Source organism: Canis aureus, chromosome 5 (assembly GCF_053574225.1).
Source record: "Canis aureus isolate CA01 chromosome 5, VMU_Caureus_v.1.0, whole genome shotgun sequence".
Lineage (NCBI taxonomy): Eukaryota > Metazoa > Chordata > Mammalia > Carnivora > Canidae > Canis > Canis aureus.
Genome location: NC_135615.1, coordinates 617,963 through 645,792, shown reverse-complemented (window position 1 = coordinate 645,792; position 27,830 = coordinate 617,963). Strand labels below are relative to the sequence as shown.

The window sequence follows — 27,830 nt, the reverse complement described above, 5'->3', positions numbered from 1 at the left end:
AAATTAGGATTCAAGTCAGCTTGAGTCATACAGAGGCTTGGGGCCTCTAAGCTAATTTATGATGACCTGCAGAGGCTAAAATGAGGCAGAATCTGGACTGTCCTACTAATTATGAGACTCTGGGAATGCCTCTTGAGCCATTGGTAAGGTAAGATATTTAGAGCTAAACTAATATGGTTAGAATACATCAAGGCACAATCTTAGTTCTCCTCCTTTTTCCTGGCATAAATATAGCATATAATCTGTCAGCCTATATATATATCAGAGTGGTCTTGGTGTATGGCTTATCTGTCCTATGATAGGGAAAGAAAATGAATGGTGGGGGAATAGGTACTCTATGTGTTCATACGTGGATAGTCTGCTGGTGTGACTGTCAGCATGGTGATGTCCTAAGTCATTAGAGTCTGGGTTCCCCCAAATTCGGAGCCTGAGGCAAGGGGGCAGATAGTCCATTTGAGAGGTGATTCCCTGAAGCAGGAGCAAGGGAGTGGGAAGATGGGAAGGAGAAATGTCCAATACAATGGTGTGTTATCAAGGTCACAGAGAAAAAGATTACAGAAAAAGAAAAAAAAAACTGAGGTTGGTCAGTGGGATTCAGTTTTATGGAGATATGCAGAGAAGGTATGGAAGGACTTCCAGGATTGTCTGCCTGAAGTCTGGAAGGCAGGAGCATTTCTCTACTAGCCCCTATCTTCCACTGGCTTACTGTTGGTTTGGTGCACTCGCCTTGAATCTGCAGACCAGCATCTCTGGCAGTCACCTCTGAGAGATGGTATTGGTCGTTTGCAAGGTGAGCCTATGCTTGCACGTAACTGTTCCTAGAGCTCAGGTAGCCAAGGGATGTGACTTTGGGGCCACCAATGTTCCCGGAGTTTTAAGGTGTACCTTAAAAAACTATACCTTGACCTGCAGTCCTTAAATTGCATTTTGGGTCTTAGAGCTAAAGATTAAATAGGTTTGTCTACGTAGTCTATATTTTAATCCATTAGTTAAGTACCTACTATGTTCTAGGTGCCAGGGAAACAGAAACGGATAGGATACCTTCTAAGATTCCAGTTTGTTACAGGAGATAAGCTCTTTACAGTTAAATGTATTACCTACTCAAATAAGATATGCATAGAATGCCTAACATGGTATTTTTGTGGGGAAAGCTGTTTTTATTCCCAACTAAAAAGGACCCTCCAGAGGGAGGTAAGAGTTGGTATACCCAAACACACACACCCCTATACGTGCATGGAAGGATGTGTGCACATACCCATGTGCCCCCGTGTGTACATGTATTTGTGTGTAAAATTCTTTGAGAAAAGGAATGATTGCTTTATGTGAATTATTTATCCTTATTGTCAACATTCAAATCTAGAAGCATTGTAAGATTCACGGAATGCAAAATGATCACACAATAGATTGGTTTTAGTGAGCATGTATTTTCTTTTCCATTCATATTGATGCTTTGGATGCTTTTATATTTTTGGTTCTGCGAAAGTTATGTTCATTGAGAAAAATAAAAATAAAAAGCATCCAAGAGGCTCATTCCTATGTTAGAATTTGTATTCAGCTGAAGAAAACCTTTGCACCTGCCACTAAAATGTATCCACTTCTGGGGTGGAATGCACCAGGTGTTCCCCAGCCTCCATCGGCACGCCAGGCAGTTCAGGACCGAGAAGGAGGCACCATATCCCAGGCAGGTTAAACTGGTGGGGAAATTTCAAGTCGACAGAATGCAATTACCCAAATTGAAATTAGGCCAGGGGCATATCAGGAGGCCCTTCCCATCTGTTGGGTAAAAGGATCACCAGATATTTAACAAGGGCAAGTGGTCAGGATCTCAGTTCTAGGAGTCACTTAAAAAGCAGGCACTTAAAAATGCTAAAGGAAAACTGTACCTGGCATAAAAATCATATCCCTTCACTGGAAAATAAATAACATTAGGCCTTGAGAAGATCAGCCTTTTTCTGCTCTGGGAGGAAAGAAATGTTTATGGATGGGGTGGTTAAATATTTCTACATCAGCTTCTCTTAGCAAGGACATGGTATAATGGACAATTGGTTATCCTGGGTTTGACAAAAAGAGATTTCCCAAACCAAACATATTGAATCGAATACATTTATCCCTGGTCAAAATGGATAGATCCTCCCATTAAGACCTTACAGAATAACACTGTTTAATTTTTCCAGGGACCTTGACACAACATTGTTTCTTTACCAGGAAACTAATTTTTAAAGTTTTCAGCAAAAATAAGTAAGCTGGATCTGGACACCAGATCCCATTTCAGAACCACCTTTGGTTTCCCATTGTCAAAACCACCAGATCCACAGGTCCACATTAGCACAGTGGTCCCTGACTGTTTCCCTCTCTCTGGACACCTGTGTACCTTTCTCTCAGGAGGGGAGAGAAAACTCTGTCTTAATCTTAAAATCAGAATGAACTCAAGCATTGGCATGAGCCTCCCACCCCCTAGTCAGAGAGAGATGAAGAATGGGCATCTGACCCCAGATGGTTGGATGGCATTCTAGGACATTGAGAAATAGACAGGCTTCCCTATGGCCCTTTTAATAATATGTCCTCCTTTATAGACCAAGAGAACTCAATGTTTTCAGCCTAAGGTCTGGGAGGGGAGGAAGAAAGAGGCATCTCTGGGCGAGATGTCTCCTTTTCCAGATGCTGCTTTTTTGGAGACTTGCTGACACTGGGTTCCTATGGGCCACTCCCCAAAGCAAGGTACCAGGGAGTCTCTTCTCTGTGCCTTCCCTGGGAGGGACTGTTTAATGCCATGCAGCTAATCCTGACAAGCTCTCAATTCTCTTTCCTACTGAATTTGGAGAGGAAGGAAAAGAGATGAGCTGGTAAGGGGTCTTATTCAGCATTGTTATTTTTTTCCTTTGTTGGAGTGGTTCACTTTTAACTCTCTTTGCTAGCCAAGAGGTGACATCCTGGGGACCCTGACAGTACGGCCACTCCTGGAAGGGGTAAGGCAAGGTTAACTGACAAATTTAGCAAAGCTGCCCATTGGGGGGTTGGGGGAGAGCTACAGGCAGGCCATGTACACACTGAGTTACTTGCAGCGTCTCTGTCCCTCCTCCCCTGCACACACACATGTACCTGTCATTGCAGCAGTTAAGGTAGGAGAGCAGTAATCCAAAAGTCTAGGGATTTCACACTGGTTTCTCCCATTCTGCAATGCCAAGCCTTCCTGGACGGTCTCCTAAAAATGAGCTCAGTGTGACCTAATGGTCCATCCTAGTCATAAGTGACCATTGTTCTTAACTCTGAACAGGTGTAAACATTTGCTTGCACTTGCTGAATTCTGACCTGAGCTGCTTACCTTTTCTTTCTTTCTTTCTTTCTTCTTCTTCTTCTTTCTTCTTCTTTCTTCTTCTTCTTCTTCTTCTTCTTCTTCTTCTTCTTCTTCTTCTTCTTCTTCTTCTTCTCCTCCTTCTCCTCCTCCTCCTCCCCCTCCCCCTCCTCCTCCTCCTCCTCCTCCTTCTTCTTCTTCTTCTTCTTCTTCTTCTTCTTCTTCTTTCTTCTTCTTCTCCTTCACCTCCTCCTCCTCCTTCTTCTTCTTCTTCTTCTTCTTCTTCTTCTTCTTCTTCTTCTTCTTCTTCTTCTTTCTTCTTCTTCTCCTTCTCCTCCTCCTCCTTCTTCTTCTTCTTCTTCTTCTTTCTTCTTCTTTCTTCTTCTTCTCCTTCTCCTCCTCCTCCTCCTCCTCCTTCTTCTTCTTCTTCTTCTTCTTCTTCTTCTTCTTCTTCTTCTTCTTCTTCTTCTTCTTCTTTCTTCTTCTTCTCCTTCTCCTCCTCCTCCTCCTCCTTCTTCTTCTTCTTCTTCTTCTTCTTCTTCTTCTTCTTCTTTCTTCTTCTTCTCCTTCTCCTCCTCCTCCTTCTTCTTCTTCTTCTTCTTCTTTCTTCTTCTTTCTTCTTCTTCTCCTTCTCCTCCTCCTCCTCCTTCTTCTTCTTCTTCTTCTTCTTCTTCTTCTTCTTCTTCTTCTTTCTTCTTCTTCTCCTTCTCCTCCTCCTTCTTCTTCGTCTTCTTCTTCTTCTTCTTCTTCTTCTTCTTCTTCTTCTTCCTCTTTCTTCTTTTTTTTTCTAATTCGCCAGAACCAATTTCTTTGTTTTGTTTTCTATCTTGATAATTTGTGAATAACAAAGTTTTTTTCTCACAGAGGAAAACAGAGAGAGGAGTTATTAGTTAATGTTGATCCAGAACTCTGCAAATGTTAAAACTTGACATTATTATTTAGAGGTTTGGTTTGTACTAATTACCTCTTAGTTTTACTAGCCCTATATAACAAGCTACCTTCTGCAAATTTTATGGGAAAGCCAGTTTTCTGAAAGGATGAAAGTTGTTGGAGCACGGAATGAAATAGGTGCTAAGTTTTATTTTCCACTAAATAATTCTCCTCAAGGTGGGTAAACTTTCAGTAGTTAAATTGCTAAAAATGAAGATTCTACACTACAAGAGCAGATCTTCAGGAGACAATTATATGTCTGTGTTCATAGCATTTATGAGTGTCAGTAAACAGTCAGTACATTTATGTTCCCCCCATTACCTTCGGTCATAAACTTCCTTAAAGAAAAACGAATAATTATGTTTCCTGACTGCAGAATGAGCATCAACATTCAAATACTGAAAGCCCTGGGTGGGATGGATGGTACACCTAGACTTCCAGGGATTGAGCTGTTTTCGAGGCATTGGCTAGAGTGTCAGGCTAACTGCTTGGCCTTGATTTAGTGCCATTCACAGAGATGTCATCTCTAGAAGGGAAATCATAATTTGTGTGGCTATTTTTGGACTTGGGGCCTCCCAGCCTACAGCTGTTGGGAATGGCTGGGCGTCACATAAAGCCCCTGGCTGAAGCATGTCAAGCTTGTGCTATTGGCCTGAAGCTCGCCATCCACCCCAGGGGCCAGCCAGTGTATCCCTGGAGCTAAAATGATGCGGTGTCATCGGAGTTTAACAAGCACATCCCGGCATCATGGACTATTGGAGTTAGGAAACGACCTTAGATGACCTCATTACAACCTACATTTTACACAAGAGGCTTTGGCTGGGGAATCATTCTATCCAGGGTCCCAAGCAACAAGTCTCACATCTCCTGGCTTTGGGTTTGGTACTCTTAAATATTGTCCTTGGGGTCAGGAAGGTGACATAGGTTAGAGGGTAAGGAATAGATTTTTAAAAAGTGAGTTAGGAAGACAAGTGAAGTAAGTCAGTCGGAGAAGGACAAACATTATATGTTCTCATTCATTTGGGGAATATAAATAATAGTGAAAGGGAAAATAAGGGAAGGGAGAAGAAATGTGTGGGAAATATCAGAAAGGGAGACAGAACGTAAAGACTGCTAACTCTGGGAAACGAACTAGGGGTGGTAGAAGGGGAGGAGGGCGGGGGGTGGGAGTGAATGGGTGACGGGCACTGGGTGTTATTCTGTATGTTAGTAAATTGAACACCAATAAAAAAAATAATAATAAAAAAAAAAAAAAAAAAAAGGAAGACAAGAAAAGTAAATCTGAGAGAATTGCATTTTTCCTTTGTAGTTCATATGAGTTTCATTATTCCTTGTATCTCAATCAGAAAACACATCGATGCAACTTCTCCACCACTAGAAATGTGCAAGTGGAAATGAAAGGAAATAAGACAATTGAATATTTTCTAGATCAGCACTTTTCAAACTGTCATGAAAGACAGGTTTTTGTTTATTTCTAATTGACCTCAGCTGATATCTCTGTAATGTGCGATAGAAATTACTAGAAAAAAATGAAGTGTAGACTTTCAAAATACAAGTCCAAACTTTTATTTCTTGGAGACAAGAGACATAAACTTCTGCTGACAAATTACTATATAGTTGCTAGACACTTATTCTTGATCGCAGTACACACTGATCATGGACACAGGAGAACTGCCTTGGTCTCTTTTTCTCTATTATTTTGTGCTTTTGTCTGGTTCTCTAGGTTGCAACTTTCTGATATCAGGGATAGGATCTAGGCATCTGTCATTTTTGATAGGTACTTTATTGCGTTGAATAACAACTTAAGAAAAAATTTAAATGTTTCCTCGTGTAAAAGGAAAAAAAAAAACAAGTTTACAATCATAAAAAAAAAAACAAAAAACCCAGAGATCAGTGTATGGATTCTTCTTAAGAGACTTAAAATGGGGACATTTTTGGTTTACGTGGTTTGAGTGTAAAGAGGATTGAATATATTAAGCATTTCCGTTGTCATTAAGTTTGAACTTTCTACCAATTCTTATATCCTCTAAAAGACCTGTAGACCTTCTAAGTGCATCAATTAGGATTAAGTTTGTTAGCTTTAGGAAATAAAAAGTATGTAACACCCAGGTACATTTAAGTCTCAGATAAGCATTGAGTGCTTTTTAAAAGTATGGCCCAGATATTTCATGAGAAGTGCCATGTGCAATATTTGGGCGGGACATAATTTGTATTAAAAATGTATTAATCGGGATCCCTGGGTGGCTCAGCGGTTTGGCACCTGCCTTCGGCCCAGGGTGTGATCCTGGAGACCCGGGATCAAGTCTCACATCGGGCTCCCTGCATGGAGCCTGCTTCTCCCTCTGCCTGTGTCTCTGCCTCTCTCTCTCTGTCTGTGTCTCTCATGAATAAATAAATAAATAAATAAATAAATAAATAAATAAATAAAAATCTTTTTAAAAAATGTATTCATCGTTTGTCTGAAATTCAAGTTTAACTGGATATCTTGTATTTTATCCAGTAATTCTTCTTTTTTAATTTCTTTTTTAAAATTTTTTAATTGAAATATAGTTGACATACAATATTATGTTAGTTTTAGGTGTACAGCATAGTGATTCTAATTAGTAGTGAACTTTTAGCCTGGACTTCTGCAGATGTTTCTAGAGAGAAGGCTCAGCCCAGCCAATCAAATGTGGTCATATTGACCTACCTTGCTTAGCTTTTGGCAGCTGGAAGCTGAATAGTGAATACAAAGTAATGATATTCCTTTTAGGAAAATGTGTTTCTCATGTGACAAAGCAGCTACTCATCTGTCCTGACTTTGAGGCTGTTAGTTGGTGTTTTCTAAAGCTCTGGTTCACTGCTGGAAAAAGTCATGGCGGAAGGTGTGTTTGTAAGAAGGCCACAAGAATCTGCCAGCTACATGAAGACAAAGTTGGCTCAGTGGTCTGCAAATAGTGGAATTCTTTGCACGGAAATATACAAGGAGACAGTGATAGCCACCCCCCCAAAAAGAAAGAAAGAAAGAAAGAAAGAAAGAAAGAAAGAAAGAAAGAAAGAAAGAAAGAAAGAAAGAAATTCCCTGTTTCTACAGCATATAGTAAGCAAACTGATGTTTACAAATAAACTTATGAGAAAGAAATGCAAAAAAAAAAAAAAAGAGAAAGAAATGCAAAGGCAGAATTAGTGGATATTAAAAAAATTAATGTTTTAGGGATCCCTGGGTGGCGCAGCGGTTTGGCGCCTGCCTTTGGCCCAGGGCGCGATCCTGGAGACCCGGGATCGAATCCCACGTCGGGTTCCCTGCATGGAGCCTGCTTCTCCCTCTGCCTATGTCTCTGCCTCTCTCTCTCTCTCTCTCTGTGACTGTCATGAATAAATAAATAAAATCTTTAAAAAAAAAAAAATTAATGTTTTAGATACTTATGTAGGTTTACTGTAGTGTCTGCAAAGATATGTCCTTTGCCGTTGGTAGCTGTTTTTCTTTCTTTAAATGAGGATATTTGGTTATAGGCCTTAAATCAGAGTTTTGTCATTGTTAAATTATAGAATTTATGCTCCCAGTCTTTAAAGAAAGGTAAACTTTTCTTAAAGTGATGTTTGATTCAGGTAAGAAGGAAATGGCTATTTCAAGTGCACACACAATTTATTTTAATGTCATATCTGGGTGTTTTAAAATGTCCTGTCAGCTAACAACAACAACAACAACAACAAAAATCTTTTTTTTTTTAATTTTTTATTTATTTATTTACGATATTCACAGAGAGAGAGAGAGAGAGGCAGAGACACAGGCTCCATGCACCGGGAGCCCGACGTGGGATTCGATCCCGGGTCTCCAGGATCGCGCCCTGGGCCAAAGGCAGGCGCCAAACCGCTACGCCACCCAGGGATCCCCCAACAACAAAAATCTTAAGAATATACTTACCTAAGAGAATTCTTTAAAAATAATATTTATTTTAAATAATGAAATATATGCTCATTTTAAGACAAATTTGAAAAATGCTGGGATTTCTGGAAGGATAAGGAAAAAAAGTAAAATCACCAATAACACTATCATAGAGGAAACATTTCCACTATTGTTACTTCGATGTAGTTGTTCTATTGTCTTGTCTATGTGTTTTTAGTTCATAGTTGGAAACCTACTGTATATACAAGGTTGTATTCTGATTTTTTCTTTTTTAAAAAATATTTTATGTATTTATTCATGAGAGATAGAGAGAGAGACATAGGCAGAGGGAGAAGCAGGCTCCATGCAGGAAGCCCTATGTGGGACTTGATCCCAGGACCACAGGATCACCCCCTGAGTCAAAGACAGGCGCTCAACTGCTGAGCCACTCAGGTGTCCCTGTATTCTGATTTTTTCATTAACTATTTGACTTAAGCATTTCCCATATGTTAAAGTATTTCTTAAGTATCATTTTAATGGTTGAATCATACTCTGTACTGTGATTTACTTAACCAAACTAGAGTTGGATACTCAGAGTTCTCCAATTACCTATTCCTAAATGTCTAGTGATGATCTGTTTGGATTCCTAGAACCGAAATTACTGGGACTGACAAGGATGAAAAGTTTTAAGGCTATACATTTTGTTAAGCTCTATTAGAACCATTATAGATATTTACTAGGAATGTGTAAGAGTGCCTATATCACTGACCTTCATTGCTGTCATTTATTTCATTTTATTAACCTAGTGTATTTGTCTGGGTTTTCCAGAAAAACATAACCTGTAAGATGTGTTTGTATGCAAAGAGAATCTTAAAGGAATTGGCTCATGTGATTCTGGGGGGTGGGAGTGGATCCCCAAACTTCAGGTCAGGTTGTCAGGCTGAAGACTCAGGAAGAGCTGACGTCGAATCTAGAAGCCAAAGGCAGTCTGGAGACAGAATTTCTTCCTTCTAAAAGGATCTCAGTCTTCATTCTTAAAGCCTTTACGTTTTTGGATGAAGTTCAGTCCCATTGTGAAGAATAAGGTGCTTTACTCAGAGTCTACTCATGTAAATGTAAACCACATCGAAAAATACCTCACAGCAACATCTAGACTGGTATTTGACCAAATGACTGGGCACTATAGCCTAGCCAAGTTGACACATACAATTAACCATCACATCTGTGGTCCAAATAGAGTTTATACTATTTGATAGAAGGCCATGTTCTTTCTTTCCAGTTTTTTCTCTGTTCAGTACCATCTGTTTCTATGAAAACACACTGACTTATTTAGGACTTTTATGTATACTGTGAGTTTTCTGTTGTAAACACAAAGATTATCTTAATCTAGTTTTGGAATAAAACATTTAAGATCTCCATCAAGTGATGCTGAGAAAAAAATCTGGGTTTGGGCTTTATGCAGATGTGACTTAGGAATATTCCCCTACCACGTTACAACTGTATTAATTTGGTTTGGATAGCTAAACCCTTTCCTTCTTAATTTGCTCAACTAAAAAGTAGGGAGAATCATACCCATTTTCCAGTAACTTGTTAAGTTCTAACTGGGGAAACATTTCTGAAATTCTAGTACAGCATCTAGTATATGAAAGGCCATCTATATGATCAGTACAAAAAAACCTTCCCTGTCTCTGAACATTTAGTAGTTCCACTCGTAGCAATTTTCCTCCTAGAAGACTTAAACATTTTTTCCATTTTAAGTATAAGCCTCATTTCCCTTCTATTTCATGAAGTATTGCATTTTAACCACTGATAGATAAATTAGATGATTTTAAATTAATATTTTACTCATTTATCTAACAAATATTTATTAAATGTCTATTAAATCCCAAGGATTGTTCTGGGTGCTGGAGATTTAACAGTGAAGACGATAGATAAATTCCTTGCCCTTTTAGCTTGGATATTAGTGGGAGAGACTCTCAAAGAAAGAAATCAATAAGCATAAAATCACACTACAAGTAATATCATATTAGTCAGGGTAGGCTAAGTGATGCTGTGGTAAGTCACTAAATCTCATTAGCATAATTACAACAAAAGTTTATTTCTTGCTCGTGACAAGTCAGTGGCTGGTTCAGGTGACTATTTGAAGCAGCTATTCTAAGCCTTCCAATATGCTTCCTCCATCTAAGCACATGCTTCCATCAGGGAAGAGTGGACCAGTGAATCAAACAGCAACAGTTAAAAGATTCTACATGCATCACTTTTGCTTCATATTTTTATTGGCCATAGCAAGTCACATTGTCATGCCTAATTTCAATGAAGAGGAGAAATGTGACTCTTGGTAATCCTAGTGGTAAAGGAGAAACATATGTGACTACCACAGTATTAAGTATATAAAAAACAAGAGAATAAATAAGTATTTTTAAAAAGATAATAAAACAAAATAAACATAAGTTTTCAAGTATATCATTGTTTAAATTTATAATAAAATATGTATTTAAAAAATTGGGTCAACTTAAAGTTATTTAATAACAATTATTAAAATTTAGTATTTAGATAAGAGGAAAGGCATTTAGGTCATTTATGAATGACTGATGTTTAATAGATATGGAGATGTTAAGTCTACTTGAGGACAAGGGTGATGGTTTTTATATTGCTATTCTTGGTTATTTAGGCACATACAAGATGCTCAGTAAAACTTCGTTGAAGTTAATAATGTTCATTGTTTTAAATTATTCTTCTCCATTTGGTTGACTGTCTTAAAATATAGTCCATTATAATTTTGCTCAGAAGCAAGGCCAATTTTCATTGTTTTTATCTACATTAAAATTTTACATTTAATTATAGTTTAAATTTGGACCACAAATGCTTGAATCACTAGTGGTCTCTTTCTCCTAGTTTGTCTCGGGTATGTTCCTAAACCATGGGTATGTCCAGTAGGACAAAAGACTACTACTTTACTGTTGGAGTTTGTGATCTACCATCTTGTCTTCTAAAAACAACAACAACAACAACAACAACAACAACAACAACATTTACCTTTAATATCTGTTTGGCAACTGCTGTGTTGAAGAGATTTCACAAATTTGAATAAAGAGGGCAACAAATACCGAGTGGCAGTTTTGTTTGTTTTAATTTATTCATGATCATGAATGTAAGAATAGTATACTTGCTTTCAAAGATAGCATATGATGATGATGGTGATGATGATGGTGATGATGATGATGATGATGATGCCTCTCTCTCTATTGTTCTTTCCTTTTGCTTTTGACTAAGTCTTTGTCATTTAAAAAATAAATCAGCCAAAGAGAGGACCCAGTTATTCTTTGACTGGATAGATCAAGAGCAAACCAGAAGAGAATCTCTGTCTCTACCCAACTGAACCTCGTTTCGGTACCGTCACTTCTCTATTTATGGATGGTATGTCTGAGATGTTGTCTCTATCCTAGAAACCAAGAACTTGTCTTAAATCAGTGCCTCTCCAGTCTGTGCCATGAATCCCGTGAATCTGTAAGAGTCCATGCCCTTTGATGAGTTTGCTGCTCTTGGATTTGTACAAAATTTGTTTGTTACTTGGCAAATGGGACACAGCTGGCTTCTGATTTAGAGAGTGTTTTAAATTAGTTACCTCCTACCTTAACTTGATCATTTAAATGGAAAGCACTATGGCTCCAACAGAGTAGACATGATATAAAAACCATTTCCGACACGAGTATCTTGCCTCCTCAGTTGTGATGGCTACTGGTATCTCTGAAGGAAAATAAATAATAAACAAACAAACAAACAAACAAATAAATAATAAATAAATAAATAAATAAATAAATAAATAAATAAATAAAACACAGGTTCTGCGATTCTCACAAGTGGTAAACTGTCTTTGCATTATTTAAGAAAAGCTTTAAGTGTTCGATGAATGTGCTTAGACTAATGACAGTTGATGCCAAGAATATAGCAATAATCCAATACCATTTTGTAAAGTGGCAATTTGTGTAGAAATTGCAGAAAGCATCAACACATGCTGGGAACTTTACATATAAGTGAGCTATAGCGTGGGTGAAGGAGTTATTTATTTGGTCTTTCATTTGTAAATAAGACACTAATCTTTTCCTTCCAAGGAGTAGCTAGGCCAGTTATTAGTAAAAGAATATTGATAGCCTTTGCTCATCATGGCAAAATTGAGGATCCTGACCTTAAAAGTCTTAGTATTTGGAGGAGCCTTAATAAGTCATTTAGGAGAACAGCATTCCATAGTTGAAGATGGCTAGATCTATAATCAAAATATTTGGGTAGAGTCCAGGCTATACTATTACCTGTCAGCAATTTAGCTTTCCTCATCAAGGCTTATATGATCTGGTCTAGGGAACCTCTCTAGTCTTGTTTGATAGTCTTTACTTCTTACTTGCTCCATTTCAGTCCCTATGCCATTTCTCACACATTTCAAAAGAAGTGTTCTTGCTGCCAGGCCTTCTGTTCTTCCTGTTCTTTCTGCCTGGGATGATCTTCCCCCAGAGACAAGCTGACATTTATTGGGCAGATCCAGTATGTTCCAAGGGGTTATAAATGCTTTGCATGTTTGTTGTGGTGAATTTTCATGATAACCGTATGAAGTGTGTAGTGACACTGGATGGATGAGAAAGGAGGCAGAGTGATCTGGCAAAGGCAGGATTGGAACGAAGGCCTTGGCTCTCACAAGAAGTGCTCTCATAGTACACAACACCCAGGGTGTGGTTCCCACTCTTCCTTTAACCTCAGAGCTCTTTCTTGGTGAGCATTTCCTGACTATCTTATTTAAAGTGGAATTCCCGTGACTCTTTCTGTTTACTTAGCTTTATATTTATGAACAGTACTACATATTACCTGATTGATAATGCCTGTTTACTTGCTTACTTCTTTGCTTATCTCCCTCACTAGAATATATATTCTATGAGGGATGGACATTGTTCTGATCCGTGTTACCACTCTATCCCCTGCATCCAGAAGTGTACTGAAATGTACTGAGAGAGGATACGAATTGAGTTAGAATTTTTATCGGGTTTAAGGTATCTTACTCTTCAAACACTTGCAGAGCACCATTTTGTGTCAGATTCCATGACAGTTTGTGGAAATAGGAACGTGAATGAGAATGATGGGGACTCCTACTTTTCTGCTTTTCCTGATGCTTTTCCGGCATCCTAGAAGAAACAAACATGCAATTAACAGACAGTTGCCCAGGATAAGCATCCTTTTAGGGCAAATATAAGGTGCAGCAGGGAAAGGAGGCTTTAGGGAAAGCTATTCCGAGGGGTGATATCCGTGTTGAGAGCTGAAGGATGGGCTGAATGGGGATGCAAGACCATTTGGGGCAGAGCAGATGACAGAAGTCCCTGAGAGGGCACATTCCAGTTTATTATTTTTTTAAAGATTTTATTTATAGAGACAGAGAGAGAGGGGCAGAGAGACACAGGCAGAGGGAGAAGCAGGCTCCATGCAGGGAGCCCGGCGTGAGACTCGATCCCGGAACTCCAGATTCAGGCCCTGGGCTGAAGGCAGGTGCCAAACCGCTGAGCCACCCAGGGATCCTCCGCACATTCCACTTTAAAAGCAGTTCACTGTGACTCAGATATAGACTACGAGGGCCAGAGTTTACTGTCTGAGGCTGGAGAATAAAGTTGGGTTTTCAAGGGTCTTGAAAACTATTCCAAGAAGCCAAGACTTTATTGTCTGAGCATTGAGATGCCACTGAATGATTTTTAAATCAATGTAGTTTTGATTTAGTATCTGATTCCGTTTACCACCTTCAGCCACATAAGTTGGCAGCATTTCCACTTTCTGGATGGGACGAATAAGGCCCAGAAGAACACATTTCAATGTTGGTGGAATTGATTTAATTCTCTTAATGACAGTGATATCAGGGCTTCTAACTCCTACCTTCCCACCCTCTCTCCTTCCTTCTTTCTGGTTGTTATTCTTGTCAAACATAAAGCTATTTATCCACCATCCTTAACTTTTTCCAAGGAATATCCATGCACTCACACAGCTTCTAATAACCAGACCCCTGAGTGAAAGCCAGTGACCTCACGGGCGGCAGGGCTTGTTTGTGGCTGGATACCATATTGTGCACCGGGCTGGAATTCTCTGTTCTTCCTCACTAGGAAGCTGGATTTGTACCAGGAACCTCTTATCTGAAAAGGCAGCTCTAGGCTGGGGAGAACAGAGCTGGTTTGACGAAGTGGAGAGGCGCTCAATGTTGGTCTGGCCACGCTTTGGGCATGCGTGAGCGCTCACAGCAAAACACAGCTGGCATGTCTAATTTTAGCCTTGACTGCCTTGAAAAGGGACCCTTAAAGGAAATATATTTTCGCTGAAACCATTTGTATTATAATGTAACAGCCGACAGACATGTCAGAATATTACTTATTATTGGTGGGGAAAAACTCTGTCAGGTAATTGTGCTTTTTTTTGTGATGACATCGGGAAAGTGATTAAAGCATCCCTGAATCAAAATCATCATAGATAGACAGTGAGAGAACCAGAGCTTTTATTTATGAAGACGCCTGTAAACCTAATGGGATACCTCCTTTGATGCTTACAAAACGGATGTAAGGGTAAGAATGATCATTTCGGCTATGGCAAGTGGGTCCTTGTGATCTGACGATGCAGGGCTTGCTAATAGTAGTCCTGGCATAGACTCTCAAATTTCTTCAATGCTTAGCATCCTCCGTGTCGTCCGAGAAGTAAAAGGTTAGTTTCTGGACCGGGTCTTGGATTCATCTGGCTTTCGTATGTTAACAGGTTCTGAAAGCATCTGGGACACACTTGTTCCATTTTAACCAGCACGGGTCGTCCGTCTGCTTTTATTTTTGTCTTTCTCTTCCTTCCTCCCTTCGTCCTCTCTTCCCTCCCGTGGTCTTCTGTGTTTGCTTTAGCAGTGTGGCTTACCTTGCCACTTGGCAAGAAAAAAAAGGCAGCTCTTGTGTGGGGTAGATGGAGGGAAGGATAAGAAATAATCCACCGCCCGAATTTGAGTTCCCTGGGTTCAGTTCCAGCGGCAGCAGCTTTGCTGCAAAAATTGCTTTGCTGTTCGAGATAGCCAGCAGAGGGAATCAGGACTTTGCTTGCAGCAGGGGTTGAAGCAGGCTTCTGCAGCTTTCTGGACTGCATACCCTGCTCCCTGGAGAGGTTCCACCCACCAGCTGGAAGGAGAGGAAGTGAATGAAAGGACAGGAGGAGCCCGAACACCATGTCACTCTGGAAGGGAGACAGCAGCAACCAGGCTGTGCAAGGTTGTTTTGTTTTGTTTTCTTTTCCCCTTTCTCTTTCTTTTTTTTTTTCTTTTTCATTTTTTTGTTTTCTTTCTTTCTTTCTTCTTTCTTTTTTTCCCTTTTTCTTTAAGGTGGGGAAAGAGACAAACAGGAGACAGGAAGCTGATCTGCAAGGATTCGGAGTTGTGCTAAAAAGACTTTGATTTTTTTCTTCTCTCCCTCTTTACAAACGCTGGCAATTGACATCACTACAGACAGCCTGGGTAGAGAACAAAGTGCCTCATCCCAAGTGGACCCTGGCAGCTGGGGGAAGGAAGGCAGGATCTGGGAAGGCTGTGTGTGTGTGTGTGTGTGTGTGTGTGCGCGTGTGTGTGTGCGTGTGTTGTTCTACCAATACCTTTCCTTTTTTCTTTCTTTCTTTCTTTCTTTCTTTCTTTCTTTCTTTCTTTCTTTCTTTCTTTCTTTCTTATTTTTTTGGTGTGTTTCTTTTTTAAATTCCTGCCGTGTTGGAACTAGTGAGTGGTGGAAGACGAAGGATCTCTGAAGCCTCATCAGTCATCGGGACCATCAGGAATAGTGGTTTAAGAGGACGCTCGGCCTGGGGCACCATACCCTGTCATCGAGTTCCCTGCCTCGGAGATAAAGATTCCAGCTACATGGGTAAACGCCTGGATCAGCCACAAATGTACCCCCAGTACACTTACTACTATCCTCACTGTCTCTAAACCAAGGTATGGCTCGACCCACAGTCTGGCAAGCAGTGTGTATCCTGCACTTGGGATGGGAAACAGGCATGTGGATTATTATTTACCTCCCCTTTCCCATCACCTTTTCCTGCTTCTTTGAAATTAGTAACATAGCAATGGAGTTAATGAGGCAGAGGAGAATATGAAAAGAAAGCAAGCCCTGGGACTGTGGTTTTTCTCTTCTAGCAGAGATAATAGTTTCGCTCATGTTCCTTTGTTGTTATTTGGCAACATAAAAATGTTCCTGATATCCGTAGTAAAGTGCTTTGCAGATGGACAGGGTTGATAGAAAGGAGATTGTGACAGTGATTATCAGGAACAACAACGATTTCAGAGGCTTTTCTGGTGAGCTGTTCTTTGTGGCTCTGAAAGGGTTTTTCTCACTGGATAGGATGCACCAGGGTGGGGGCAATTCAGACTTTCAATCACAGAGTATAGAATGAAAGAAGGGTGTGGGAAGGTATAGTACGACTAACTGACGTCCCGTAGAGTTTGTTTGGGTGTGCTTTTGTTTTTGTGTATTTGCCTTACATATTTTATTTTATATGGAGGGTGATCAAGACTCTAGAGACTGAAGTTTGGAGCTTTACAATAGATGTTCTTTACTTTTCGAAGCTCTGTTTTTCTGTGCTGGCTGCCATCAGGAGGCCTGTGGATCTTGAAACGGGATGAAATATAACTGATGATAATTGGACACGAATTGGTTAAATACTTCAGTCTTGGGATCCCTGGGTGGCGCAGTGGTTTGGCGCCTGCCTTTGGCCCAGGGCATGATCCTGGAGACCTGGGATCGAATCCCACGTCGGGCTCCCGGTGCATGGAGCCTGCTTCTCCCTCTGCCTATGTCTCTGCCTCTCTCTCTGTGTGTGACTATCATAAATAAATAAAAAAAATTAAAAAAATTTTAATACTTTAGTCTTTATGTGTGTGCGTAAATGACCATTACGGGGCCAGTGGAAAGCCCACGTAACTAAGCAGTGGGCAGTGCCAACCATGAACTTGATCCTGCAGTTCAGACCTGAAAGGCTCTCAGGTGTGAAATCACTGCTCCAATTTGTCAGTTAAATTGGACTTGATTGAGTTGGGGGGGAGGGTGTCGGTAGAGTTATCGCTTTGAATGTATGGGTTATGTTTCTTTACAGATGATATTAATTTTGTATCGCATTAGCCAGACTCCACTGTCTTCTTAATAAATAAATATGCGGAGAGTGACCAAGGCGTGCCTGAGTGATCTGTGCTGCCACCGGGACTCGTTGATGGGATTAGTGTTTGGTAATTCATGCTGTAGTTAGCTCTTATTTATTCTGTCTCCTCCAACAATGCCTATTTGTAAACCAGACGAGGCAGCAGACTTTCCGAATTCTATTAAAAATTGTTGCTTTTTTTTCTTTCTTTTTCAATCGCTCCATGACTCGCCCTGCCCCTGCAAGGTCTACTCACATTGCTTTTTGCCCTTGTGAGCATTTAGTTTGTGGGGCTGCTGCTTTAGTAGACCAGCCCTCCTGCTCCCGTGCAGTGCAATGTGTTTTAACTCTTTGGGGGATTGGGTGGAGAATGCTGTCTGCCTTCCTCAAGGAAATGGCAAAGCAAGGGCTAGTCTAAAAGAGGAAATTTATAGTCATTCCTCATCCCCCCCAAGAAATAAAAACAACAAACCCAAGGGTTCCATGAAAAATATCGGACATTCCATCCCTTTTACTCATTTGGCTAAATTTTTCCAAATGTTTCAAAATTCATGCTTTCTTTTTGGTTCTTTTTTTGACTGTGAAGCATATTCAGAAAGGAAACTTTAGATAAAAATGAATGGAATAATTGCTTTCCTGACTGAGATTTCTTTTAACTTATTGCTAGCAGGAAATAATGTCTTGCACATTATATTAAGGACAGGATGTTGGATGAGCTACACTGATGGGAAGTGTGTGTGTGTGTGTGTGTGTGTGTGTGTGTGTGTGAAGAGAGAGACTGGGAGAGGGAGAGAGAGAGGGATTGAGGTAAAGAAAGTGCAGTGGTGAGGGAAAAGAGGAGAGCCTGAAAAACATAGAGGGAATTTAAAAAAAATCTGTTTTGGGGTCCTGTGTAGTTTAGTGTGTAGACAGGCAGCATCTGGATCTTGTTACTTTCAAGCTAGTCAAAGCCATCAACTTCTGGAACATTTTTAAAGAAGGTAGATCCATTAGGTGACCTAAACTGATATTCGGGCAATCAGATCAGGGTGGTGGGGTATAATATAGGATCAGCTACTTTGGCTATCATGGTAGTTCATATTGATTATTATGTTGCAAACTTTCGACAGAGCTGTGAAGTTGTCGAATACTGTTTCGGTGGCTCTGAAATGATAGACATTAATAACATTCCTGGAAGCTGAAGATGTGAAAACGTGCCCTGCTTTGAAACTTGGGCACACAGGGAATGAGAATAAGGATCAATCATACTTTAAAATGTGGGGACTTTCTGGCAGCATGAATACTATGTAAGAAAGTACTATCATGACCCAGTATAGCATGAAAACAACTGGGTTATTTCAGTGTTGTCTTTTTGCTCCTTTTATATTTTTATCTTAAAATATTACCTATAATAATTCTGAGGGGAATACATGCTGCTCATGTTTATTTGGTAAGCAAGCCTTGGTGGAATTCACAAAATCTACAGTCCTAGCCTTGGCTTATAGTTATAATCTATTTTAAAAATCAGAGCTATTTAAAATGATACTGATACATAAAGAATACTTATGGTTGATAAAAATAGAGTTCTGTGGTTGACTATAAAAGTCATATTCTGGTGACATCATAATAATTTAAGCTGTCCTGTAAAACCAGGTGTTCTTAACTAATCAACAAAAGCCATTTACTGACATTAGTTTGGGGTGAAGAATCTTTATGGGGTTCTTAAAGAACTCAAGGTGTATCATTGCATTTATTCAGACAGTACAAAATACTGAACGTTTTCTTTCTACTTAAATGTGTGTGTTAGATACAGCTGCTCTTTTCTTATGATAAAACAAAATGAGAGTAGGGTGTCTAAATAAATGGAAAGGTTTCCCTTTCCTCCAATGCAATTAAAGTTTTAGAAAAACTTGGGGCACTTCCCTGCTTTCTCTGATCCTCTTATTTTCCCATCACATTAGAACTAATTCACTACCTTTGTTGCTTAAAAAGAAAAAGAAATTAGAAATAAGTTACTTATGCTTCTCTCCCTTTGAATAATTTTCCAAATGCTTAAATTATTATATTAGATAAATGTACATAGAAGTAAAATGAAAACCCAATGACTAGCTGATAGCTATCTTGTAGCGGTATTGTTCTAGGATGCATGTTTTCCAAGACCTTGCATTAAAAGCTGTCATTTGTCAATTTTCTTTTGGCCATTTTTCCCCCTATTAAAAGAAGCAATTTAAAAAAGAAACATTGTGATTGAGCAGAAAAGAAGCAATCTTGATGACATGTTTTAATACTTACATAAGAGCCATAGCCAGATTTAAAAAAAAAAAAAATCTTCATCAAAACGAATTTGCTCTTTGAAGGCCACCAGGATAATCAGCAAACTTTAGAGAAAGGGGACCAAAAAATAGCTCATTAGCTTAATGATAATATCCATAATCACGTTTGATTGAGTCACAACCTAATATTTCTCAGCAATTTTGTTATAGCCCATTCAAAGCAAGCAACCTGTTGCTATTGCATTGTGAGACCCAGGGTGAATCGCAATCTGAGTTATTTTGTGGAGGGTTTCTTGGAAAGGCAACTTAATCATAACTAGGAAGGCTAAAAAAGAGTAAAACATGGTCACAGCCTGGTGAATTGATACTTTGTTGCTGAGAAAGATATTTCCCTCATGTGTGGTATCTGGAAAACTTTATCACCTCCCCAAAACTTTAAAATGCATCCAAACGCACACAGCAAGCTAGTCCTTCCTTCCATTTCCTTACCCTGACCGGGTCACGATGTTTCTACCGATCCAGGGCATGGTTTCTACTCATGCTGCTTTTCCATCAGCCTACTGCTTTCCCACCTTGGACCATCTGCTTCCCCTGAAGATCTTGCAGAAAGATCTGTGGGACCCAACAGAGTTTTTCTGGCTGCTGGTACTCAGATCGTATTCAGAACCTGGTGTGAAGTTGGAGTTGGGGTCAGGTATAGGGAGTAACTCATCAACTACACACTGACTTCAGGCTGAGTTTCCAACCATCTGCAGCCTGGACAGCTGCTCATCTCTCAAAGTCTAGCTAGAGCCCGATTGATTGTGCCATAGAGAGAGCAAACACTTGAAACACGAAGGACTAAGGAGTAGGGAAAGGAAGAGAGAGGCTCCTATGGGGCAAGGGATATTCTCAAAGATGTGAATGTACAGATCCTTCAAAAGCAAAACAGGACAACCCCTTAACATGCTTCTTGCACATGAAAATGTAGAAAATCCTTCAGAGGGAGGGAAAGAGTTTAGGATTTCCTTAGTACTTCCTGCCTCAGATTTGCATTGATAGCCAGAGTTGGTAACTTGCCAGTTTTAAAACAGCCTTGAAAACTCCCAAGTTCTGTTTTCCTTTGAAAGGCTGAAACATACAAAACTGGTTTTCTAAAAATTGTCCAGCAATAGAACCTTGAGGTACAACTCCAAATATGTCTTTCGCTTCAGGGGGTAATATGAGAGCATGAAACTATGATAAATCTTGTTTGTCTCATTTGAGAATGTACACAATTTTAATTGGTTTTGAATAAGAGAAAAATAGTAACAAGGGGCCACTCTCCCTTTCTAGTTGTCCTGTTTTCTTTACCTCCTCCCCCATATTAAATTATCTTTGGAATTGTCTTTTCTATAATGCAGCCATTGTTCTCACAGTACTAAGTTTAGTGCCTAGCTAAAAGGAGGAGCTATGTAAAAAGTTCATGTTGTTGTTGTCTTTCTCTCCAGAATCATTCTTAATTCAAAAGAAACCTCATGTCAATTTGTTCTAACAGTATCTTCCTAACAGCTTCCTTTCGCTTTCTCTCAGTTTGGGAAAAGAACAATAGAATTATAAATCAAAATTATTTCTCTGAAGTAATTAAATCTATTAGAGGGTTGGAGGTAGGGGTGATTTGCAGGGAGGGAGACAAAAGAAGAGAAGTAGGATGTAAGTTCATTTCAGGTCTTTCTGGCTCCAGGAATTCTGGAAAGCGTCATTATTGCACTAATATGATTTTACACAATCCTTTTTGACATTATCAGTCTTTTTGGCAGAGAGAGGGCTCAGTCACAATTACGTCCATGCCAAATTCTAAGAAAACCAGTCTTTCTTTAAAAGAAAATCTTTGTAGTGTTGGACTTCTTATTTGGAGTAAATGGTTGATGTTTATCCACAATTGGCTTCGAGTACTACATTAAAATTGTGTTTTGTAGCAGTCTTGTAAGCCACAGCTGTATGTGATTAAATAGTGTAATATCAAAAGCGTGTGAGAATAGGCTTTTTTATGCTATAGCTGTTGCACAGCAAGAGAGTAGATGGAACCAGAGGGAGAGCCAGGGCAACAGTGTATTTATGTGTTGTAATACCTGCGTCGAGGATACACATTGCTGTTTTTTGCAGTAGTGGGAAAATGCTGACCTATCTTGGATGTCATTGAAAAATACACTTTTTGAAAATGGACATGGACCTATCATACCAATTTTTATTTTAAACAGAGAGTTACTGTTTAATTAGAAAACACATATTTACCGAAGGGTCCGAAACATTTGCAAGTGGAAGGATCATAATGATTTTCCATGCAGCACACATTCAAATAACAAAAGTGAATTTCTCATTTCTGTTTTGAAATCATAACTTTTTTGCTTTTTTAAAAAAATTTTAAATGTTTTTTGCTGCTTTAAGCTGTGGAACTATTGTAAGAAAATCATCAGGCCATTTATCCCTAAAAAAGAGTGACAGGTAATGAGGAGAACAAAATAGGCGGTGGTATGATTCTTTTTTTTTTCTTTTCAGATATTTGGAAATATAGTATTTGGTTTTGTATGCCTATTGTTCCTTTGTGGCCACTGTTAAGAAGTACATACTTGTACAAAGGGACACACTTTTGGGTCTATCTCTTTAGCAGGATATCATAATAAGGAGATTTATTTTTCATGGGATGGTTAAACTATAAAGTTCTTGAAAGAAAATATTCATGAAACCTGTCATCTTGAGTTTTCTTGAGCTTGTGAATCTATAGGATACTAATAAGAGATTTACTAGTACGTCATTGTTTTCAGGGCCTTGAAAAAGCCTGTAGAAGTAGCTGTTGGTTTTCAAATTTCAGGCATTAAAAAGCAATTTGGAAAAGGAAAAAAAAGAGGGGGTTGACAGATAAGTTGGATTCTGTTTGTTTTGTTTTTCATGTTGATATAAGCAGCAAATTTGTTCACATTTAAACTTTTTTTTTTCATGTAGATTTACTGGTCAGGAAGTATATACCATGTGGAATCAGTAACTGGGTATAGCTTTGGAATTCAGAACATTGACATCTAATAGATAACAAATTTCAAGAGTATGGATAACAAATGCTGAGTCATGGAGTCTGGTTTTGTTTTATTGCTGTGGAGGGAGGGAATTCTCTGATTTGTGTGTCAATGGATTGGTTTCAGGTTCTCTAAGATCTCTTCCAGGCTTAGTATTTGTGACTCACACTTTGAGACTAAATGAGCCTGCTTTGATGTATTCGTGGTACTGGGAGATGACCTTGGTTTTGTGCTGTCAATGAGTTTTGTTCAGGTCCCCATCCTTTCTCCAGAGCAGATCAAATACTGCTTTGCCCACTCTGGTGATTGATGAATTTAACTATCTGCTTCCTTTGCCAATCTAAACCCAGTGTACCAAGAGAAACACATCCATCACCTGGGAGTGGGTGGAGAGCAGCTCCCAGGGGTAGGACAGAATGACAGGCATCATTTAATCATGGTCATTGCCAGCTTTGTTATCGTGGTTAAAGTTTTCTCCTTTGGGTAAAATTAGAGCTTATCTAAAGATGGTGACAGTGTGATGCTTTACTTTTCTTCATTTAACTTCCTCTCTGCAGGTGGTTTCAGAACTGAATGGGTAGGCATATGTTAGGCCTAACCAGTGGGGTGATGGAGGCAGAAGGATTGCCTCATTAAGGCCCTGACAACCCTAGTTTTGTGAATGAAACTAGGAGCTAGTGCCAATATGGAAATGACAATTGATAGATGAAATACTATTTTGACTGGAGGTTATAAATCCTTAAAACCCCTAAATTGCTGAATAGTAGTCTTTAAAACATGAGAAAAGAATACTATAGTAACTCTAGTATATGGAGTAGTAGGAGGAAGAGAATTACTTCTCCGGGACACATAAGCACAACCGTTATCTTTCTCTCTTTTTCTCACTAAGTACCCTTCTCATTCCCCCAAAAGCTCCTATTAGCTGAATTAATGAAAGTAAATAGAGGGACGCCTGGGTGGCTCAGCGGTTGAGCGTCTGCCTTCAGCTCAGGGCATTATCCTGGAGTCCTAGGATCCAGTCCCACGTCAGGCTCCCTGCACAAAGTCTGCTTCTCTCTCTGCCTACGTCTCTGCCTCTCTGTCTCAGTGTCTCTCATGAATAAATAAATAAAATATATTTTTTAAAATAAAGTAAATAGAACCTTGAATTTTGTTTTTATGAATGATAGCCAGATAGAAAAAAATAGACTTGACTTCATACATAGTTCAGGCAACCCTGATAATGTCCTGTCTTATTGTGTGGAAAGTAAGAGACAATGGAAGAAAAATAAATCTTGCTATATTCTAAGTATTGGTACTAATTATTTTAGGTATGGAGTTTTGGTTTCAGAGTTAGCTTTCCTACCATTATATTGTAGGGTTAAGAAGTTGGTATACATCACACTTCATATGCTAGAATCTTTGGCTATTTCATTCTTAACTAATGGTTTTCAAGCTGAATATGAATCATGCATAGAATTTAAGGAGAGTTTTTGAGGAGCCTTCCTATTTTTATCTCGTGTACTGCTGTCTATTTATCTTAGTCACATTGCTGATTGAGGACGATTTAATGAAAACGAAAATGGAAAACAGAATACTAACTGTCTGGGTTTCTGGACCGGTTAAGATACCTTAAAAGGTTTCCTTACATATGCGAGTCATATTTGAAGCTATTATCGATGTCTGTAAACTCTCATATTGCCCCTTTTAAAACTTATCAGTCACATAAATTGGGTGGTGGCACCCTGACTATAGCTCCTGTTGAGGTCACTTAGCATTCAAGCAAATATACTTTTGAGCTCCTAGCTAGTTTCGAGTGGATGAAGTATTTGAAGGAGTGTGTACAAAGCTTGGAATAAAATCTCAGAGATTGTTTTCTAGTGTATCATACAAAAAACCCATCTGACATACTTACGATGTTTCATTTCTTCATCTCTTCTCAAGAGATAAGAAAAACACTTTTTTTGACTTGGTACTTGTCCCTGGAAGGGTTGTGACACTCCTGAATTACCCTCGGTCTTGCTTTCGGCCCCTAGGCCTCTTGTCCCTTGCTGTGCATAGCAATTCAAACTGAACCATTAGAAATAAGGATGTTGTATTTCAGTATAAGGCAGGAAATTCTGGAAAAGCATAAAATTCTGATGTCCTTTTTAAAGTTATTCCGAAAAATTAACCACTGCTTTTTTTTTTTATGATAGTCACACAGAGAGAGAGAGAGACAGAGGCAGAGGGAGAAGCAGGCTCCATGCACCGGGAGCCCGATGTGGGATTTGATCCCGGGTCTCCAGGATCACGTCCTGGGCCAAAGGCAGGCGCCAAACTGCTGCGCCACCCAGGGATCCCTTTTTCTTTCTTTCTTTCTTTCTTCTTTCTTTCTTTCTTTCTTTCTTTCTTTCTTTCTTTCTTTCTCTTTCTTTCTTTCTCTTTCTTTCTCTTTCTTTCTTCTTTCTTTCTTTCTTTCTTTCTTCTTTCTTTCTTTCTTTCTTTTCTTTCTTTATTTCTTCCCTTTCTTTCTTTCTTTCTTTCTTTCTTTCTTTCTTTCTTTCTTTCTTTCTCTTTCTTTCTTTCTTTCTTTCTTTCTTTCTTTCTCTTTCTTTCTTCTTTCTTTCTTTCTCTTTCTTTCTTTCTTTCTTTCTTTCTTTCTTTCTTCTTTCTTTCTTTCTTTTCTTTCTTTATTTCTTCCTTTTCTTTCTTTCTTTCTTTCTTTCTTTCTTTCTTTCTTTCTTTCTCTTTCTTTCTTTCATTTTTTCTAATGAAAATTTATTTTTTATTGCTGTTCAATATGCCAACATACAGAATAACACCCAGTGTTCATCCCATCAAGTGCCCCCCTCAGTGCCCACAACTCAGTCACCCCCACTCCCCGCCCTCCTCCCCGTCCACCACCCCTAGTTCGTTTCCCAGAGTTAAGAGTCTTCCATGTTCTGCCTCCCTTTCTGATATTTCCTACCCATTTCTTCTCCCTTCCCCTCTATTCCCTTTCACATCTTCTTTATCCATTCATCTTTCGATGGACACCGAGGCTCCTCCCACAGTTTGGCTATTGTGGACATTGCTGCCAGAAACATCAGGGTGCAGGTGTCCCGTCGTTTCACTGCATCTGTATCTTTGGGGTAAATCCCAGCAGTGCAATTGCTGGGTCGTAGGGCAGGTCTATTTTTAACTCTTTGAGGAACCTCCACACAGTTTCCCAGAGTGGCCTGCACCAGTTCACATTCCGACCAACAGTGCAAGAGGGTTCCCTTTTCTCCGCATCCTCTCCAACATTGGTGGTTTCCAGCCTTGTTAATTTTCCCCATTCTCACTGGTGTGAGGTGGTATCTCATTGTGGTTCTGATTTGTATTTCCCTGATGGCCAGTGATGCAGGGCATTTGCTCATGTGCTTGTTGGCCATGTCTATGTCTTCCTCTGTGAGATTTCTGTTCATGTCTTTTGCCCATTTCATGATTGGATTGTTTGTTTCTTTGGTGTTGAGCTTAATAAGTTCTTTATAAATCTTGGAAATTAGCCCTTCATCTGATACGTCATTTGCAAATATCTTCTCCCATTCTGTAGGTTGTCTTTTAGTTTTGTTGACTGTATCCTTTGCTGTGCAAAAGCTTCTTATCTTGATGAAGTCCCAATAGTTCATTTTTGCTTTCGTTTCTTTTGCCTTCATGGATGTATCTTGCAAGATGTTACTGTTGCCGACTTCAAAAGGGGTGTTGCCTGTGTTCTCCTCTAGGATTTTGATGGAATCTTGTCTCACATCTAGATTTTTCATCCATTTTGAGTTTATCTTTGTGTCTGGTGCAAGAGAGTGGTCTAGTTTCATTCTTCTGCATGTGGATGTCCAATTTTCCCAGCACCATTTATTGAAGAGACTGTCTTTCTTCCAGTGGATAGTCTTTCCTCCTTTGTCGAATATTAGTTGACCATAAAGTTGAGTGTCCACTTCTGGGTTCTCTATTCTGTTCCCCTGATCTATGTGTCTGTTTTTGTGCCAGTACCACACTGTCTTGATGACCACGGCTTTGTAGTACAACCTGAAATCTGGCATTGTGATGCCCCCAGCTATGGTTTTCTTTTTTATTTTTTTTTAAACAAGCTTTTTTTAAATTTTTATTTATTTATGATAGTCACAGAGAGAGAGAGAGAGAGAGAGAGAGAGGGAGGGAGGGAGGCAGAGAGAGAAGTAGGCTCCATGCACCGGGAGCCTGACGTGGGATTCAATCCCGGGTCTCCAGGATCGTGCACTGGGCCAAAGGCAGGAGCCAAACCACTGCGCCACCCAGGGATCCCTGGTTTTCTTTTTTAAAATTCCCCTGGCTATTCGGGGTCTTTTCTGATTCCACACACATCTTAAAATAATTTGTTCTAACTCTCTGAAGAAAGTCTATGGTATTTTGTTAGGGATTGTGTTAAATGTGTAAATTGCCCTCGGTAACATTGACATTTTCATAATATTATTTCTACCAATCCATGAGAATTGAATATTGTTCCATCTCTTTGTGTCTTCCTCAATTTCTTTCAGAAGTGTTCTATAGTTTTTAGGGTATAGATCCTTTATCTCTTTGGTTAGGTTTATTCCTAGGTATCTTATGCTTTTGGGTGCAATTGTAAATGGGATTGACTCCTTAATTTCTCTTTCTTCAGTCTCATTGTTAGTGTATAGAAATGCCATTGATTTCTGGGCATTGATTTTGTATCCTGCCATGCTACCAAAGACATGGCCAACATGCACATGAGAAAATGCTCGGCATCACTTGCCATTAGGGAAATACAAATCAAAACCACAATGAGATACCACCTCACACCAGTGACGATGAGGAAAATTAACAAGGCAGGAAACCACAAATGTTGGAGAGGATGTGGAGAAAAGGGAACCCTCTTATACTGTTGGTGGGAATGTGAACTGGTGCAGCCACTCTGGGAAACTGTGTGGAGGTTCCTCAAAGAGTTAAAAATAGACCTGCCCTACGACCCAGCAATTGCACTGCTGGGGATTTACCCCAAGGGTACAGATGCAATGAAAGGCCAGGACACCTGCACCCCGATGTTTCTAGCAGCAATGTCCACAATAGCCAAACTGTGGAAGGAGCCTCGGTGTCCATTGAAAGATGAATGGATAAAGAAGCTGTGGTCTATGTATACAATGGAATATTACTCAGCCATTAGAAACGACAAATACCCACCATTTGCTTCAACGTGGATGGAACTGGAGGGTATTATGCTAAGTGAAGTAAGTCAATCGGAGAAGGACAAACATTGTATGTTCTCATTCATTTGGGGAATATAAATAATAGTGAAAGGGAATATAAAGGAAGGGAGAAGA

General features: G+C 39.5%; 1 protein-coding gene and 1 long non-coding RNA gene across 2 annotated transcripts in view; one reads left to right on the top strand and one right to left on the bottom strand.

The window, feature by feature from the left end:
- Positions 1–27,830, bottom strand: part of LOC144314977 (MAM and LDL-receptor class A domain-containing protein 1-like) — a 49,739-nt gene that overhangs the window by 3,908 nt on the left and 18,001 nt on the right. The window lies entirely within an intron of this gene.
- Positions 15,210–27,830, top strand: part of LOC144313593 (uncharacterized) — a 40,606-nt gene continuing 27,985 nt past the window's right edge. Inside the window, exons 1-2 of the long non-coding RNA XR_013379192.1 lie at positions 15,210–15,346; positions 15,842–16,056. This is a non-coding gene — a long non-coding RNA (uncharacterized LOC144313593). The remainder of the gene's footprint in view (positions 15,347–15,841; positions 16,057–27,830) is intronic.